This window comes from Lycorma delicatula, chromosome 1, assembly GCF_047948215.1.
Source record: "Lycorma delicatula isolate Av1 chromosome 1, ASM4794821v1, whole genome shotgun sequence".
Lineage (NCBI taxonomy): Eukaryota > Metazoa > Arthropoda > Insecta > Hemiptera > Fulgoridae > Lycorma > Lycorma delicatula.
Genome location: NC_134455.1, coordinates 80990520 through 81011104, shown reverse-complemented (window position 1 = coordinate 81011104; position 20585 = coordinate 80990520). Strand labels below are relative to the sequence as shown.

At 29.7% G+C, this 20585-nt stretch overlaps 1 protein-coding gene across 7 annotated transcripts in view; it reads right to left on the bottom strand.

The window, feature by feature from the left end:
- The window catches only part of AGO1 (protein argonaute-1), a 208695-nt gene extending 188905 nt beyond the window's left edge, over positions 1-19790 (bottom strand). For all 7 annotated transcript variants that reach the window (XM_075356949.1, XM_075356977.1, XM_075356958.1 and 4 more), the window contains exon 1: positions 19001-19790. The gene's annotated coding sequence lies outside the window, so the exon portion shown is untranslated. The remainder of the gene's footprint in view (positions 1-19000) is intronic.
- Positions 19791-20585: the final 795 nt, after the last annotated feature.

Sequence of the window (20585 nt, the reverse complement as noted above, 5' to 3'; positions counted from 1 at the left end):
TTGGGACCAATTTTGCACAAACTTTTTTCATGTCCAATTCCCTTTGTCAAAATTTGATGAACTATGGTATGGTTCAAATTCAATTGTTCTGCGATCATTCTGACAATCAAGTCAGACATATCAAGTCTTTGATTCGCTCAACATTGTTGTCACTTCTTGACATTAACGATCTTCCAGAGCACAGATCTTCTGCAACTGATTTCCAGCCAAAGGAACATGTATTAAACCACCTAAAAACTTGGGCTCGTGACAGAGCATCATCTCCATATGCCCTTTTCAATTTTGAAAACGTTTCAATAGCATTCTCCCAGAGTTTAACACAAAACTTGATTGCACAACTTTGCTCATAATTAGTATCACTCATTTTTGTAGAGCGCACAATGAAAACCCATTTCACAAAAAGCTTGTTTACATCTCATGTGGCAACAATAGACTAAAAATATTAATACTTAATATAAATCAGCTGTCCATATAACCATATGTTTACAAGTAACTTTACAGTGTTGCCACTTTGGCTGCCAAAAAAAACTAGTCTCATTACTTTTTACAAACCTCATGTATATATATATATATATATATATATATATATATATATATATATATATATAAACACATATATACACACACACACACACACACACAGAGAGAGAGAGAGAGTGAGAGAGAGCACAAGTGCATCCTCAATATGGATGACCTACCATTTATATACTAGTATGCTCCCTGAGTCCCAAGGTGTTATGGGAGCATTCCTAGATAGAAAGATATCTAATCCTGATAATATCGTAAGCGTGTACTGACAGGAAAGAAATATTACTATGAAGAAAAAATGTAGATTGTTATATTTTTTACATTAAGTAACTAATTCCTGGCAGTACTTGAAAATATTATGTAAATTATATACTAGTTTTAATAAATGCTGAATATAAACAATTAAGGTAGTTGAACAGCAAATATAGAACCAAAAATATTTTATTGAGTTTTCTCAAATAAAAAACAGTTCAAAAGACTTAATTAAATTCTACTGTGTCAGACTGCTAGTCATTAGTTGTCTAGATTTGTTGGCAGATTAAAACTCTTAAATTTTAAATTGTGACCATATTGTTAATTCACAATGAGTGTATCCATTTAAACAGTAAGAAAACGTGAATGTTTTTAAAAAGTCTAAAAAAATATTTATGAAATGTTTATATACTGTTTACTTTTAAAAGTTAAATTTAACGGTGAAGAGCTATAAATTACCAAGACACTCTGCTTCTTTTTCTTAGCATTGTTACTACCTATGGGCAGGGTCTGTTGATATGTAATGTGACCACCATTTTTTTAGGTCTGCTGCGTGTTCTCCTGATAATTCTAGACATTGATGGCACACATGACCTCATTTATGCTATCTAGTCAGTGCTTTTTAGGTCATCCGTATGACTGTATCCCTCTGGGTTTAATGGAATGCACTTTTGGCCAATGATTGGTTGTTTCTGCAAAAAACATGGCTAAACAATCATAATCGTGCTTCTCTCATATTTTCAGGTATTGGCACGAACCCAGTTGCCTTTCACATATCCATGTTTGTGATGTGGTCAAATCGATTTAAGCTGAGTGACCTTTGCAGCATGTGCATTTCCATGGTGTAAAAAACTTGTTCATGATTTTTTTGTGGTAGGCCAGCACTCAGCTCCATACAGGGCTACCAGTCTTACAACTGTCTTGTAAATTTTTGATTTCAAGTAACTGGAATTCTACAGTCACAAAGAACACCGGTAACCTGCTGCCACTTCATCATTGCTGTATTTACTCTCATCCACACATCCTGCAATGTGTCACCATCTGTCAATTGTAAACCCCAGGTACTTGAATTTGGTGATATAAATTATCAAGACACTAATAAATATTCCTTAATATTCATTGTGTTTTTGTTATTTTACACAAAATAATTAAAAAACAACTAAAAATTTTATATTTCTACTGAGATTTACCAGATGTTGGTTAACACATTGTATTTATTTTGAGGTATTCAAGATATCCTTCTAATACCAAACAATACTTTGGGATATCTTTTCGATAATCTGCACATACACTGGTACATATCAGAATAGTTTTTGTGCCCCAGAAATATATTACTTGTTGTATGAATATATATCATTATTATGCCATAATTATATAATTATTTTTACAGCAGAAAGGATTTAAATAAATAGATCTTTATACTGATTGGCGCATAAAAATACATTAGATAAATATAAAATATAAAAACAAATTAAAAAACAAAAAAATACATTTGTTTAATGTCCATATTAATTATTTAAATGACTAACTCATGAAATAATGTTATGGCAAATACATTAAATATAAAAAAAATTACTAAAATATAGTTCACAATTATTGATGCCACTATTGAAAATATTTTGAACACATTTATGTACACATTGAACAGTATGCAGATAAATTGTGTTTTTGTTTTTAATTAATATTATTTTAAAATTCATCAACGTAAAAGAGAATCTTTTAATTGATTGTATTTTAAATAAATTGGTAGGAAATTTTTTTTTCAATTGGTTTGGCAATTTATTAAAAATGGTACAGGTAACACATAATATAGCCCTTTCACATAATGCGAAGTATTTTGTTGAAACACAATACATCAGGTACAAACTACTACTACTATAGGTACATTAATATGTTTCTTTGAACTATAATTTCCTGCCTTCTTTAAGCATGTTTTAAATATAAAAACAATAATTATTTTCTGAGTTCTAGAAACAATGAGTTCTAGACCAAGTTTAAATGGCATCAATCTCCATATAAAGAAATCATCATGCTAAATTTCCATCTGATCAGCCATCAAGTCTGTAGATATCAAGAAAAAAACATGCCAATACACATCCATACTTATATTCATCCATAATATTTCAATATTAAAATTGTGTATTTTGGTTAGAGGAAGTCATGATCAATAAAAACCCCATCATTCAACATTTGCACTGATTAGCATATTTTCTCTTCCATGGCATATAGTATAAGGTATATAATATTATTACACAGCCACAGGTTACAGTATAATTACAAGTGTCTGTGTAATTATTTTAACATAGTAAACTGTAAGTTAACATGAGTCAGAAGAGTTCTTGTTTTTTCAATTCCAAAAAGGTAGATGCAGGGTTTATATATATGTGGGAGGGGGGGACTGACCTAAAATGATATGTTTCTTAATTAGTGTTCAAAAATATAGCCTACTTACTGGTTAATTTTTAATAAACTTTTTACTTTTAATTTTATAGCAAATCCTTTTAAAAAAAAGTGCATTAATAAGACCATAAATAATTAATTTAAGTATACTTCAAGTGATAATTTAACCTCTAACAGCCCCGAATTTCCAGAAAAAAATTCCCATTCAAAGCTAAGAATTTAATGTAAAGCTTAGTGAAAAGGTTTTTAACTAATCCTACTTATGAACAACTAGCCAGTCACGCAGTTAAACTGTTCATCTAAATAATTATTTATTTATTTAAGTAACTCTTCTATATCTCTGTACAAAACAGAATAATTACTTCTACCACAATTGCTATTAAAGATAAGAACTCACCTTTAAAATTTTAAAATGTTTAAATTACATTAAGTTTTACTAGTCATGACCATTAAACAAGAATATTGGTAACTTTTAAATCTGTTGTTAAACATTAATTATTTTCTGCAATTTTCACTGCATTAAAACAAAAAATTATATAGTTAAATAATACTATAATAATTGCTGAGTGTACTATTTTGACTACAAGATTTCCTCATGCTTCTCCCTCAAACTGCATTGCCCCTAATGCCGCAGAAAGAACTCTTATCAGTAGGATGTGCAAATGCACAATGTACTTGTGGTATTCATAAAAAAATACTACTGAAGTCATCAGTATTATGTTATCAAAACCAATCTTTAACATAAAAATGGCTAAAAAAATGTAAATTAAAAACTACATAAGAGTAAATAAGACATACACATATTGTTTAATTCACTACGGTTTAAAATATATCTTATTAAAAATAATAAACGAATATGTCAAGAATTAAGAAAATGTGTTACCTTTTATTGTGTTGTTTTGACAGACACACATTTTAAATTTTAAATAAAGAAAACTAGTTTTTGATATCAGGTTTTAAAATTTGATTATTTTTGATAAAAATTGTAACCAAATAAAGAAATTATATATATATATATGTTTGTTAATACAATTTAAGGCAAAACAATTTTAAAGTCTGTTTTAAAAAGTGTGACATGATTTACACTCGTATAATCATAGCAATGTAGTATTTTAGATGTAGCATTTTTCATATGCTATAAAACACTTCCCAAAAACACACCTAACAATTATGTGGTGAAATAATCGTTTAATAAAAAAACCTTAAAAAATCCACTCTTGTTTTTTGACACTATTTAAGACCTCTTTTTATTTTATGAATGACAATTTGAAATGTAAAAATAAAATAAAAATTATAATATTTAACAAATACGGCAATTCACTTAATTTAAAATTATTATCGACTGTTATGAATAATTAATAATGATATCATACAATTAATATTTATATTAATACAATTACAAAATGATATTAACAATATGATATAATTAATATCGAGTAAATGAAAGATTTTTTTTTTGTAAGTGATGACAGATTATGTACAATAAAATTCTATATATTTATAACTAATAAAAAAAAACTGGCACGCATCACCATCAGAGCTAAACCGAAAAAAATAATACGTTCAGGTATACACATTTCATACAGTTTGAAACATTACTTTCTCTTTGTTAAAAGATTACACTTTATTTATTTATTCTGACTAAATTATAATATTCAGACGCTATTGTTTTGTGTTAGTAGAGCTAAATTTTGACTACATATATATCATTTGCTTTATTTTGTTACACCAATGTTTATTTGCTCTATTTGTTTTTATTGTCACCAGCAAAGATCCTTCAATCCACAAGGTCCGCCGCTAATAAAACGGGGAAAAAGGCGAAAGGCAGATACTATAATTATTATAAAAATAATTACTCAAAACGCTACAGTCTAAAAATAATTATAAGTTCACATTTTTTTACAGTAAAATATTAGCCACAAACGGGAAATGCGATAAAATGTCAAGTGATCCCTTCCACTACTACTTCCCTCCAAGCACAGCAGACGACATTATCTGCGCGTGGTGATAGATCTATGAGTGGGGATCCCCCATTCTCTTATGAATCTAGCGCACGTACAGAGCGAGTGTTTTTTCATGTAGTATAACTTTACCGCTGCATTTTGTTCACGGTCAAAACAAAAATTCTATCAATTTAACGTAAAACTGTAGTGTTTTCGTACACCGCTACTATCTGGTGGTTTAGCTGAATTACGAATTTTTGTACTAGTTCTTTTGAGAATTTATCAACAGCATTTTTATCCACTACTAATTTATAAATTATAGACTTGTCATTATTTGTTTGCATTAAAAAAAAAAACAAATACAGTATAGAAAAACCAAGCTTAAAATTAAAATTTCTGTGTAACAAACATTAACTGTAATTGAAAAGGGATATTATTTAGGGAATAAACAGTAGTAAAGAATAAGTAGAATAAGCAGTAGTAAACACAACACGTCTTCCTTGAAATAACTACATACACGCTACGTGCGGGCAAAGCACTCAAGCATTAAATACTGGTATACTAACTTGAGATGCCAACAGAATTTCAAGCACGAGGAGGGTACAGTTTACAGTTAAATGTATTCATTTTTTTAGATCAAAAAATGAACCCTCTCCCCTGGAAGAAGGATTTTTATTCTGGGTTCTTCAGATTTCAAATATTTATTTAGACATTGAATGTAGTTTTACCAGTGAGTAAACGATTGTAATTTCATACTATTAACTGCTCAAGACTTAAAACGTTTCTAAGACTATAAAAATAGTAGGGCCAAAAACGAGGGAATTTATTTCATATCGTACAAGTAATGTCATCACTCTTTCCCACAGATTGATTTACAGCGAATGTCAAAAATGAGTAAAAGCAATGCATTTTCATTCTCAAACTGGGAAGATAACAACAGCTTTTTATGTCAAAACTAATATTATGTTAAATTTGGATTTAAAGATACCTGGGTGGTGGTATACATGAATAACAGTTAACTGACTATGTGCACTTAATTGATTCTCAGAATCATCAGAAATGATGGCTAGATAATAGATCAACAAACACTGTTATGTCAGCATAAGTTGTAGTTACAGAATATGACATAATAACTAGTCTTCTAAGCATAGCCATTACTGAAACATTGACTGGCAGAGACTAAGCTACTGTTTACAATTCAGTATATAAATTTTAAACAGCTCAACTCATCCCAAATAAAGTTACAATTTTATTAAAATTTTTTTTTAAGTATATAAAAATGCTTAATTTTTTTAATTTTCTTATGGCATTTCCTTACAGATTTTTTTTTAAATTTTAGAATTACTTATGTTATTAATAATAATTCTGTTTAATTTTTACAATAAAAAATTCCTTATATGTTTTGAAATTAATTGGAAACATTTACTGATTTAAAAAATCTATCTTAAAATTAAATCGAATTCAATTTACAGAAAATGAATAATGATGGAATTCAATTATTTATTCACCACAAGAACTGACATATTTAAAAGTATTATAAATGTTGATGGGTTACCTTATGGAATTGTTCAATTCTAGAGAAGCATTTACATTTACAGATCTTATGATACATATATAGCTTTCCTTAAACTGGAATTGTCATTTTTCAAAGATACATAAACATTTCTACAACAAGTTTTCATTTATCGTTTTTTGCAAGTTTTCTTTTCTTGATTCATAACTGATTCAGTCATAATACAAAACCAAAAAAAAAATAATTTATATCCCATAAAAAGAAAAAAATATTAACACTAAAAAAATAACTGATGCATCATAAAAACGTTTTTCATAAATCAGATTAGCTTCCATTTCATATGAAATGAATACAAATATTCTGTTTTTTGCATGTACATATTAAAATATCAATATGAAAAAAATGGGCTATGAGAAGACAACAGTGAGACTGTTATAAACTGATGAGGCCTTAGAGACACTTTGTCACAGTTCTATGTTCATCACACTTTATAAGTGTGAACTTATAAAGTGTGATTTATTTACTTTATAAACGAAATCACTTTATAAACTGATTTCAACTATACACTGCTACTTTTCTATGATAAATCAGTTTAAATTACTAATAGCTTTTGTCAAAAAAGTAATTATCCAAGTTACTGTCATAGTTTGAATACAGGTAATTAGGATTAGTTGTTTTGTATAAGACTGTACAACACCAACCACTCTTAAGCAATCCTACTTCTTTAGAGTGAATGTATTCATTAGTCCTTTACTTCCAGCAGTTCTGAAAAATTTTTTATTTAATTTTATTAAATCTCACATACTTTTGTCATATTTCTAAATCACAGTCTGATGTTAACTGTTCATTGGAATCCTTATTCCTCCGTATGTGTCACATCCAGTAAACCAACAACATTTATGTATCGTGTGTGTCTGTATATGTATATATGTGTGTACCTAAAATGGTCACGTGGCTACACATTTTCGGATTCTATGTATCAAAATGAACAAGATGTTCCATGAAAAAAACGATGATTTCTCCTTTGTTTTCCTATTATCTGCCATTTTGTTTATTATGAAAACTTATATCTCAAGATCGGATTGAGAAATCATAATAATATTTGTTACAGATATTTACACCAATATTGTTTAATAAATAAAACATTACAATGTAAACAGGTTCAGTAATTTCAAAAGGGCGGCCATGTCAATTTTTCAGTCCTTTATATCTCTGTACTCCTTAATGCTATCATATTACATATTGACATAATTTTCTGCCAGATTTCATCTCAGTCGCTATTAAATCAGGTTCTTGATTTTTATACTATTAATTGATTTATTATTAATGTTTTGATAATTATTTTGATTTATTGTTAAAATTGTTAATACTACTTCTTTAATTAGTTTATTATACATGATTTACATATCAACAATCTTGAAAAACTTGAACTATTTTTTTTAATATCATACAAACAGAATATAAGACTGAGATTTTTAAAATCTCAGTCTACCTATTTATATTGAAGATAACCTTTGTCACCTCCAACTTGAAAAAAAGTTCTTCTCCATTTTCGATCTGTAAATATCTTATTAAAATTTTACTCATCACATGGATTACAAGAAATGCATATCTTACAGTCCTTTAAACTAACTTTAATTTTTTTCACATGTACCTAAATCTGGATTCTTATCAAACTAAGACAATTTTAGTTATTTTCATGGTTTTAATCCCTTAATATAGTGATTAGTCCGAAGAAGTCAAAATTATTGAATATTTCAACAACAAGCATCTGGTCCTCTTGGATAAGGATTAACAAAATCCCTTAGTAGTAGTTAAAAGGGAATCCCAATTTTTTTTGGATATTGTTAATCATCTTTAAAGGATGATTAACAGAAAACCTGATATGTATTTCATAACATGTTGGATCATCTGCAGTGAATTTCAAATTTACCGCATCAGGTAAATACACGGAGTAACAATTGCAAATTTAATTCCATTTAACCATCTTAGGTCTGGCTTTAAAAGAAATTCCTTAACTTACACTTTACTTAAACCATTAGTAGAATAAATATTCTGAATAAATTTTAGAGTACAACCGTAATTGTAGCAAGATAATGAATAATGAATTAGTATCATTAAGCTTCTACATAGACTGGTATGCACCCCTTTCAGATTTTCAGTTTTCAAATTTCCAGTTCTACTAGTCCTGTGTTCCTTTTCAGTCCCTATTTAATTTAACCCGATGAGGTTAGGGTTGATAGTCAAAATAATTTTTGCTTCAATATTGTAAATATCCTTATTGATTAATTATTTGAAATTTCAGCTTTTTAAAAATTGTAAGATAAGATATTAGCGACGAGTGAGTCAGTGAAGCCTTACCAACTTATTAATTTGCAAAAACTGTGTTCTCCAATAAGAGTGACTAAAAAAATCATTCTGTTCCAAATAATCCCTTTATAGTGATTACAAACTACGTTAAAATATCTGTCTGGTTTCAAGTATTTAGCCCTTTAGTTCCATTTCAAACCATATTTTATCTAAATCTTTATAGTTGTTAATTAAAATAATCTTTGCTTACTTAATTTACAATCTAAAGACCCCTTGCAAATAAAATCTCAATTTTTAGCAACAGGAAATAAGAAAATTAGAATTAGCAGGCCGTAAGTCTTTCACACTCATACCCACATGCATATCTATTATGTAAACTAATTATTTTTTCACATTTGAGAAAGTGTACCAATCTGTACACTTTGATATTGATAAGAAATAAAATAGTGAGATTACTGTGCTGCAGTTATTTAAAATCAAATATATAAACACTGATAAAAAATAAAACGTTTGGTCTGTGTTAGTATATTTACATTGGTAAAACAAATCCACCTTTAAATAACAATTTTATTAAATCATACAAAAATACTTAATTTGGTAATGGATGGATAAAGATGAAATCTGTGAAGAAAGATAAAGATTGATATATGTATTTAAAATTTCAGGCCAAAACAAAAATTTTGCACTAACACCAGCAATTCATTAGTACACATACGAGACATGTTTTTAATGTAAGACCTATTTGAATTTGCATCTTTATATGCAATCTAAACTGATGGCGTTTTTGTAGCTCAGTTATTTAATCCAGTAATCTTCTGTTAGCAACAAGTTTAGTAATTTTGTTGTTGATTGTATTCATCCATTTGCAATGAGTGCTACAATTCATGATTCTGCCGATTGTGAAGTACAAAAAGTACTTCAGAAATACGAGCACTAAAATTATGAGTAACGCTAAAGTAAGATGGTGGTGCTGCTCATTTCGAATAAGGCAAACATTCATGATGAAGAAAGTAGCAAGCCACCTGCCGTAGGTGATGTAATTGAGAAAGTTGACGAAAAAATTCAAAAAACCGACGCTTCATTGTGCCAAAATTGTCTTTGACGTCTCATGATCTTTGATTTATTTAAGTTATGACTGAAAAATTGGGCTGTAAAGTATTGTGTGCAGGATAGGTGCCGAAAATCTTAACAGACACATCACAAGAAAAATGTGTGCTAGAGTGGATGAATTTTTGCGACATAAAATGAAGGTGATGAATTTGTTTGATAGACTGCATTGTTACCGTAAATGAAAGCTGGAATTCTTATTCAACGTTGAGACAAAGCAGCAGTCAATACATGGAGCACACCGAGCTGATCTATTGGTTAACTCATCCGTGTTATCGAGAACAAGTTGTCTAACAGCTTATTTTTGAAATCGAAAGTTCTGATATTTAAATCCTAGTAAAAGTTAGTTCCTATTACACAGATTTGAACACTGGAGTGGGCACCGATGTACTTCTGTGGTTGGAGTTCAATTAACCACATCCTTAGGAGTGGTTGGCCTGAGTCTGTACAAGACTACACCTCATTTACATGTCATACATATCCTAATCTCCATTGGGGGAGGGGCTTGCTTATTGATCACTAGTTGAACAGATTAACAGATTGCAACGTACACATTAGGAAAATAAAAGAAAATGCGATGGTGATAAGTAACATTAAGTAAAGAAGCTTATGTGGGTACTGGTTTTTTGGAACAAAAAGGATGTTACTGTTGAATTTAGTGCATATAGTGTAGTTTTAAGGCATAAGTAATTGAGTTTGTTCATATTTATTCAGTTTTGTTTATTTCAAAAGGGATCTTACTTTCAAAACATACCTCGTACATCAACGAGAAAAACATAGTAAAATAAAATCCAAACTTAACAAAAAACAAATTGATTTTGTACACAAGTTCTTCAATAAATTTCCTAGATGAAATCAAATAAATTATACATAAAAATATTTGTTTTTTATTTGACAAGATTTATTTTCTTTATAAAGTTATCATTGCCATGAAGCTAAGGTAAGCACACTTGTTTCAAGTGAAAATTATTCATACGTATTTCATCATAATTTTAAAATTAAGATTTAAAATGCTGTCTTCAGACACTTTAAAAAATGGTTTTGCTAAAAATGATAAATCTTCCTTGAAATATCTGACCAGATTATATTTAAAACAAGTCTAATGCGACAGTCAAAATGATGATTTTGATTAGTTACTACCCGCAGCAAACATTACCTGTTCCAAATGTTTCAACAGAAACTATATTTTACTTTCATCAAATCTTGGGTTTATCGCCTTAAAATTACATTTGTAACAATAACTTCGTAATAATATGTATACTGTCAGAAAAACTAGTGTATTGTCTAGAGCCTCCACTCAAAATGGCACTAATCTATTAAAATTATTATCATTTCCTCATTACATTACAAATTAAAGTTAGAATTCTTCTCAGATTCATGTTTTAGACAACAACAACAAAAATTACGATTTTTTTTTTGTCTTCAGTCATTTGACTGGTTTGATGCAGCTCTCCAAGATTCCCTATGTAGTGCCAGTCGTTTCATTTCAGTATACCCCCTACATCCTACATCCCTAGCAATTTGTTTAACATATTCGAAATGTTGCCTGCTTGCACAATTTTTTCCTTCTACCTATCCCTTCAATATTAAAGCAACTATTCAAGGATGCCTTAAAATGTGGTCTATAAGTCTGTCTCTTCTTTTAACTATATTTTTCCAAATGCTTCTTTCTTCATCAATTTGCCACAATACCTCTTCATTTGTCACTTTATCCACCCATCTGATTTTTAACATTTTCCTATAGCACCACATTTCAAAAGCTTCTAATCTTTTCTTTTCAGGTACTCCGATCGTCCAAGTTTCACTTCCATATAAAGCTATGCTCCAAACAAAAATTCTTCTACCTCCATAATCTTTTCTCTTCCTATTTTTACATTCAGTGTCCATCTTCATTATTTCTACCATATTTCATTACTTTTATTTTGTTCTTGTTTATTTTCATGCGGTAGTTCTTGCATACGACTTCATCCATGCCGTTCACTGTTCCTTCTAAATCCGTTTTACTCTCAGCTAGAATTACTATATCATCAGCAAATCATAGCATCTTTATCTTTTTACCTTGTACTGTTAGTCCAGATCTAAATTGTTCTTTAACATCATCAACTGCTAGTTCTATGTAAAGATTAAAAAGTAACAGGGATAGAGAACATCCTTGTTGGACTCCCTTTCTTATTACGGCTTCTTTTTTATATTCTTCAATTATTACTGTTGTCTGTTTGGATCCTGTACATGTTAGCAATTGTTCTTCTATCTCTGAATTTGAACCCTAATTTTTTTTAAATGCTGAACATTTTATTCCAGTCTACGTTATCGAATGCCTTTTCTAGGTCTATAAACGCCAAGTATGTTGGTTTGTTTTTCTTTAATCTACCTTCTACTAGTAATCTGAGGCCTAAAATTGCTTCCCTTGTCCCTATACTTTTCCTGAAACCACTTCTTCCACTCTCCTTTCAATTCTTCTGTATAGAATTCTACTGAAGATTTTTTATGCATGACTAGTTAAACTAATTGTTCTGTATTCTTCACATTTATCTGCTCCTGCTTTCTTTGGTATCATGACTATAACACACTTTTTGAAGTCAGACGAAACTTCCCCTTTTTCATAAATATTATACACCAGTTTGTATAATCTATCAATCGCTTACTCACCTGCACTGTACATTAATTCTACAGGTATTCCGTCTATTCCAGGAGCCTTTCTGCCAATCAATTCTTTTAATGCTCTCTTAAATTCAGATCTCAGTATTGTTTCTCCCCTTTCATCCTCTTCTTCCTCTATAACACCATTTTCTAATTCATTTCCTCCATATAACTCTTCCATATATTCCACCCACCTATCAATTCACCTTTTGTATTATAAATCAGTGTACCACCTTTATTTAACACATTATTAAATTTCAATTTTAGTACCCCAAAATGTTCCTTAATTTTCCTGTATTTGAACGTTCATTTCTCTTTCCACTTCTGAACACTTTTCTTTAATCCACTCTTCTTTCACTAGTTTGCACTTCCTGTTTATAGTATTTCTTAAATGTTAGTAGTTCCTTTTACTTTCTTCATCACTAGCATTCTTATATTATCTACATTCATCCATAAGCTGCAATATATTGTATGAAATCCAAGGTTTTCTACAAGTTCTCTTTGTTCCACCTAAGTTCCCTTCTGCTAACCCACCGGGTTGGTCTAGTGGTGAACGCGTCTTCCCAAATCAGCTGATTTGGAAGTCGAGAGTTCCAGCATTCAAGTCCTAATAAAGCCAGCTATTTTTACACGGACTTGAATACTAGATCGTGAATACCGGTGTTCTTTGGTGGTTGGGTTTTAATTAACCACACATCTCAGGTATGGTCGAACAGAGAATGTACAAGACTACACTTCATACATATCATCCTCATTCATCCTCTGAAGTATTATCTAAACGGTAGTTACCGGAGGCTAAACACGAAAAAGAAAGAAAGTTCCCTTCTGCTGATTTAAGAATTTGCTTTTTAACATTCTCCCATTCTTCTTCTACACTTTCTACCTTATCTTTTTCCCTCAGTCCTCTTGCGATGTCCTCCTCAAAAATCTTCTTTACCTCCTATTCCTCAAGCTTCTGTAAATTCCACCGATTCATCTGACACCTTTACTTCAAGTTTTTAAACACCAATCTACATTTCATTATCACTAAATTATGGTCGCTATCAATGTCTGCTGCCAGGTAAGCTTTGTAGTCGACGAGTTGATTTCTAAATCTTTGCTTAACCACGATATAATCGATCTGATATCTTGCAGTATCATCTGGCTTTTTCCATGTGTATATTCTTCTATTATGATTTTTAAACTGGGTATTGGCAATTACTAAATTATACTTCATGCAAACCTCTATAAGTCGGTTCCCTCTTTCATTCCTTTTGCCCAGCCTGTATTCTCAATGATATATCTCAAATTCAATACTTAACGTTTTTCTAGATTGTATAAATATTGTAGAAAAAAGTAAAATAAATATCTAATGTAAAAATTATATTTTTTAGCTTTTCTCAGACCAATTTCTACTATCCTTTTTAAAGAATCTACAGCAATTTAATTTATAATTCCTACAACATATGTTAACATTACTCTATAACTTTATTAAACGCTATTTTCAAATATATTTTAATTTATTTAATAATTAGTTAAAAATTATTTTAACTAAGTAGTATAAATTTTATTAATATCTAAATGGCAAGCATAATTCTGATGTCTATTTCTTGTTATTCTGTTTTTTTATCTCACCATATATCTGTGACACTGAGAAACTATCAGAAGAAAAACATGGACTCTAACTACTTTTTTTTCTATTGATTTTTTTTTAATAAATTTAAAGAAATACAAAATAACTGTAGTTTGTGATGTAATTATAACTTGTGTTAAAAATATTTACTCACATAATAAAAAATCCTAATACATGTTTAGGATAACAACAATCTCCAAAATAGATTACCCAGCATTGATACTAACTAAAATTACATACTTAATTATATATTTAATAAGTATAATTATAGTATTACTATCTTCAACATATTTTAAAAAATGTAGGTTAATTCCTATAGATAATTTTTGTTTTGCTCCAACACAGTTTAACAATATACAAATTAATAACTAACCTATATTTACTCACCATATTTTAATATGATTTTAAATATCACCTATATTTGCTAGTTCTATACTTTTTTCTATCTTACCGTAGTTAAACGAGTTTTGTTCCTATTTGTAACTATCTACAATAAAATAAAACTAGAGTCCCCGTTACGGCTTCATCCGCGCTATACGGTTACTGCGATTCCCCGCGCGGTCAGGGCTCGCTTCGCTCGCCCTTCTCGTCTAACCAAGGCCTCTGCCTCCTGGAACCCCTGCGTTCATTAAATTCATGCTTACGAGAATAATGATGAAAAAAATTTAAAGCCTGTTCAATTTATAAAAACCATCAGTGTATTGCAATTTCTTGGGTGCAACAGTTTGGTCAACACAGGACCTACTAATTGATTTTTAGATTTCCCGTCACGGCTTCGCGAGCGAAACACGATCAGAATTACAAACATAAATTACCATCACAATGTTTCCATATGTCATAAAGTTTAATGCAATGCCAGGCGCATAAAACGGCAAATATGTAAAAAAACAGTTTATGTTTTTTACCCCTTAAAATATTAAAACCCCTAAAAACCGAAAATAGTTTTTATATATTTAACTGAAGAATATTTGCAAGCCCAAATCGAGTGAATATCTCGTTTATTATAGTCGGAAAAAATCTATAAATTGGTTTTTAAATATTCACATGAAAATTACATAACTAAAAATCAAGTTAATATCTTATTTGCTGCCGAAAAATTAAAAAAAAAAAAAATAGTAAATATTGTTACTCCATTTTAACCCTTTAAACTAGGATTTTAAAAAAAAATCCTTTCTCGGTGTGCACTAACACCGAAAGAACGTGTATACAAATTTTCATCAATTATCTTCAATAGCTGGACCATTGACTATCAATCACTCATGACATGTTCTTTTGAAATGACATGTTCATGTAATTTATTGTCATCACCTGCTGTGGAAATGCAAAAATGAATAAAAAAATCTCAGCTCTAGTAAAGAAAATGAGTAAATAATAAACTTAATATGCATGTTTTGCATTGTAGATATCTTTTGTATGTTGCAGATTTGTTTTGCTTTAAAGCATTTAAAAAAAATAAAAATACAATACTTTTAATAATTTATTATGCTTATACAGTAGAGGCCATTCGTGTATTAAGTATAATATAGTCTCTTTTAAACTCCATCAAAAAGTCATAATGAGTTTTCAAGTTACAAAAATAGGTTGTCGGATCATTGTTTAGCACCCATAAATATAATCATGTACACTGATATTTAATAAATTAAATATGTTAATTTGTACACCTTATATATTTATGAATGTGCAACTTTGCTAAAAATCAAGTATCTTATTCTTACAAAAAAGCATATTCATTCCTATCAAACTACACAATAAAATTGTTTTCATGTAACTCAACACACATTTCACCTAAGAAAGAGCTGTTTTATAATTCCATTGCAATTTTTAATAAATCACCAAACCAAACAAAAGCAATCTATTTAAAATAACCACTATAATTTTTTTTTTAATAAAAAAAGATTTTCCTTTAGCGAAAGACATTACTAAGTTTTTAAATAACATTAATTTAAAATAAAAATTAAATTTTAATCAGCTCATTTAACTGTGTACACAAATACTCTCTTCAAATATTTTTTATTAATTGTAATTTAATTTTTAACCATTTTATATATTTTGCATCTTTATTTTAACATTATTTCATGTATTTCCTTAAAATTATAAAGAACTATAAATTAGTACTGAACAAATAAACACAGAAGTACTTAGGTACCATGTTAAAAACGTAATAAAAATAAAAATTGCAATCGTTAAGGACGCATTCAATACAAATAATTGTGCAGTAGATTTGAAGAAATCTTGAAAAGTTTTGTTTGATGTGTAATAGAAAGAAAAAAAAAGACTTGAGACATTTGAAATGTGGACATGAATGAAATTGGAGATAGTCAGAATGAACTATTAAGAAATAATGAAGACGATAAACAAAAATAGAAATTCCATCACAACAATTTTGAATAAATAATTAATTAATTTTTAAATGATAATTAATTACCTGGGACGTATCATGTGGGGAGAAAGACTGATTAAAACATGCTCCAATGATCTGGTGAAAATGCAAAAAAGAGATGCTGGGAAAGGGAAAACTCTCTGTCGCACTAAGTGCGTCAGAAGAACGGATTTCCCGGTTTTAGTTAACCTTGAAAATGTAGCCAAAAACCCATTATTTTGCCTCTAACTCCAGTTCCTATGAACCGATTCGCTTGAAAATCAATAGGTTCTATTTCTATTAGGTTTACATCATCCTACCAAGTTAATCAAAATTGGGGAAAAAATTACGCCCAATAGAACGAAAAAAGCTAAAAATGTACAAAAAAAAAGTTTTTGGCTCTAACTCCAGTTCCTGTTATCCGATCCGCTTGAAAATCAATACGGCTCTATTCCAATAGGTTTACAGCATCCTGCCAAGTTCGTCAAAATCAGTTACGATTTGCGTCCGGTTATGGCGGACGAAAAAATCGTATACATACATATGTATATAAACACAACCGGGCGCAGAGCGATTTCCAAATTCTTTGGAAATCCGCTAAAATGTATACATAAAAGGTATATCGTAGAAATAACGGGAAATATATTGAATTCTGGGTGTAGAATAGGGGAAAATGGAGTAGGACCCCAGGACATAAAATCATATAGTATTCATTTTGGATCCGAAAAACTAAAAAAAAATAATTCATACAAAATAGCAAAATCTTTAAAATCTTACTTTTTTCATCTGTTTTGGTTAGTCCAAACTGTTCTAATGGACTATTGAAATCCATTTAATCAAAATAAGGCCTGCCAAAAACGTAAAAATTTGATGATAATAATAAAACTAATTTTTTTTTCAAAACAGTAAGTTAAAAAACAAATCATTACTTTAAATTTTTTGATTTGTTTTTTTAAACAAGTCAACATTTAATTTTTTTAATTTTATTTTTCCAGCTTAAGCTGGAATATCTAATATTAAATAGTTTTATTTGTTTTTATAAGTAAAATAAACTTAATTAAAATTTTGAACAATCCCGATTTTTTTTGTTCCAAATTAGAAATTTTCAAGACATTTTTCTTTCCGTACACTTAGATCAACAATACGTCCGCTTAATTTCACATTTTCACGTTATCCGGAAGGAAATTTTCTGGCGATGACGCTGAACGGAGTAACTTAAAATTATACAGCAAAATAATTTCCGCAGTTTTAGTTCATGACTGTGTTTTCGTTCGTTGGATAAGTTGCAAACAATGATCAGTGAACATAAATACTTATTTTTTTATGACAGATACTGCTGGCAAAAAAAAAATGTAATGATTCTTTGACTAGCAATTAGTACATGAATGTACAAAGTACAGTACATGAATGTGAAGCGATATTATTTTTACAGAATAAAAGGTTTAATGATGCATAACCCACTTAAACTGTGATAACAGTACACTATTAAAAGGATAATAGTGTACACATAATATAAACGCTATATAACCTACAAATTAGCACTAAGGAACCTTATAGCTTACCAGTAATAAAGAAAAAATCGTAATAAGGAAAAACAGCGGTAATCACTGATATGAAGTATGCACTTCCAAAGTATGTATACCTTCAAGCAATATGTATATTCCGATAATTAATATATGACGCTACAATAGGTAAACAAAAATATTCCGTTCCATGGAAAAATCTTGTGATTGTGAACCAATCATTATAAACTAACTTTCCATTACTTTTATGAAATTAAATCCAAAATAGAGAAACTTATTAAAAATTATATGACGTTATGAACAAAATATTATTGCATTTCCTTTTTATTGTTATTAAAACATGAGAAATGTTTTGCTTGTATTCTAAACGACTGTGCTGCGTAAAAACAATTTTCTAAAAGTCAATCAAATCTTGTACTACATAAAAAAGAATGTTTGTATAAAAGGTATACAATATTATTTATATTCAGGTAAAACCGTAATGGATGCATCTCTGACATTTTGTAGTTATTTATATACACTATCATTTAAAAAGCGTAAAAGAAATATTTGACTTGTAAACATAAAACTATCCTTAAAGAAAACTTTTAAACTTCACAATGCTGTAAACACTTAGAAATAAGTAATTAGATTCATTATTTTATAAACAATGCTGAATTACGTTAAGAAAATATATTTTCTTTATTATGAAAACACTGTTTTGTCACCTATGGTGACCTACGTCACTGAATGTATTCAAGGTCAAGGCTAAAGCCGTGCACTTGTGCGATGTGTTGCATTAGATAACAGGTTAAGTAATAAGTTTCCACTTACTGTTAAAAGATCCAAGGCGGGTCTCTGTAGAAAACTTGTAAGTAGCCGCACCAACAAGAAGAAATCAGAAGATATACAGCAGTGACATTGTTTTGAACGCACGTTTGAGTACTCGTATTCTCCCCTGACGTAGGTTATGAGCTTCTTCACGATGGATGGGGGAAGAAATCGATAATCGTAACATACCACCCCATCCCTTAACAGTACTTATTCTTATCAACAGATGTGTAAATAAACACGTCAATGACACTAGACACAAATAGCTTAATCACAATCCAATAATAAGCAAAATACACCTCTACTGAGAAGTATTGCGCACTAAACACTTCGTCGCCTGAAACTAACAGCCGGTGCGTGAAGTCATTGTTTGTAAACATCCGATGCACTTGACACTGACCCGCTAACACACACTGATACAGTTTCATTACCACTTTCTGACAACCGCACCACAACTCATTTCACATAACCTGGACAACTAATCAACGTAACAGGATAATTAAAATATATTTACGTTTGTTGTTTTAGGTGAGAAAATGTTACAACTATTTTTGCCAGCTTAGGTGGCCATCTTTCCAATCGGATTGGACAGGAGGCGGAGCTAAAGCACAACCACGTGTTATAATGACGTCATTCTACATCCATTCTTCACTTTCTTCTTTCAATTATTATTTTCCTGATGAATTATATGGCAGGTCGTCACAGATTGCAGTTATTACAACGTGGGATATCAGAAAAAATACTTGTCATATTCAGTTCTACGGCATTCAGAAATTCTTTTCTCTCTCCACAAGATGTATTGATAAAAAAGTTATCACACCTATATAACTCGATTTTTTTTTTCAGTATTAGTTCGAAGCAAACCTTAGTTCTTTAGAGCGAGGGATGTGTGGAATTTTAACCATGTTAATAGTGAAGAAATAAAACTACTACAGCCTCGTACAAGCAAATGAATACGTAACACGTGTGTTTGGTGCACATCGCAACTGTGCAATAGAATCGTCCAGACACGATCTAGACAGTAACATTAGGGTTATTCAGTTAAATCCTAATTCTGAATTCTCTTTATTACAACAAAGTTCTGTTAAAAAATGTTGGCAATATCCGTAACAAAATACATAATTCGAATTTTAAGGAAAATAAAATTTATCAATTTACATTAACGCTTATGAGTAGGAATATGGTTGAATTTTTTTTCATTCCTTGTACACCCTCTTCATTGTCATAATTTTTACCCAAATAAAAAAGTGCTTTGTATCCCTCACTGAAGAATGTAAAATCATGCATTATTTGAAGAAAAAATAATTTAATTATTTATAAGATTTTTTTATAAAAACTGATTTTCTTTACAATCTGCATATACAAAAAATACCCAAGAATGATTTTCTATAAGAATCCTCTTTTTCTTCACAAAAGTTATAACATTGCACAATACAGCATACAACAAGAAAAGGGTGGAGGAAACGCAGAAAAATATTTAATTTCACACTATGAAAATATGTAAGAATAAACATTACAACTAACTTTATTATAATTTATGGTATTTTTTGTTTTCTAATTTCACTGATACATTAAAAAAAATTACTTT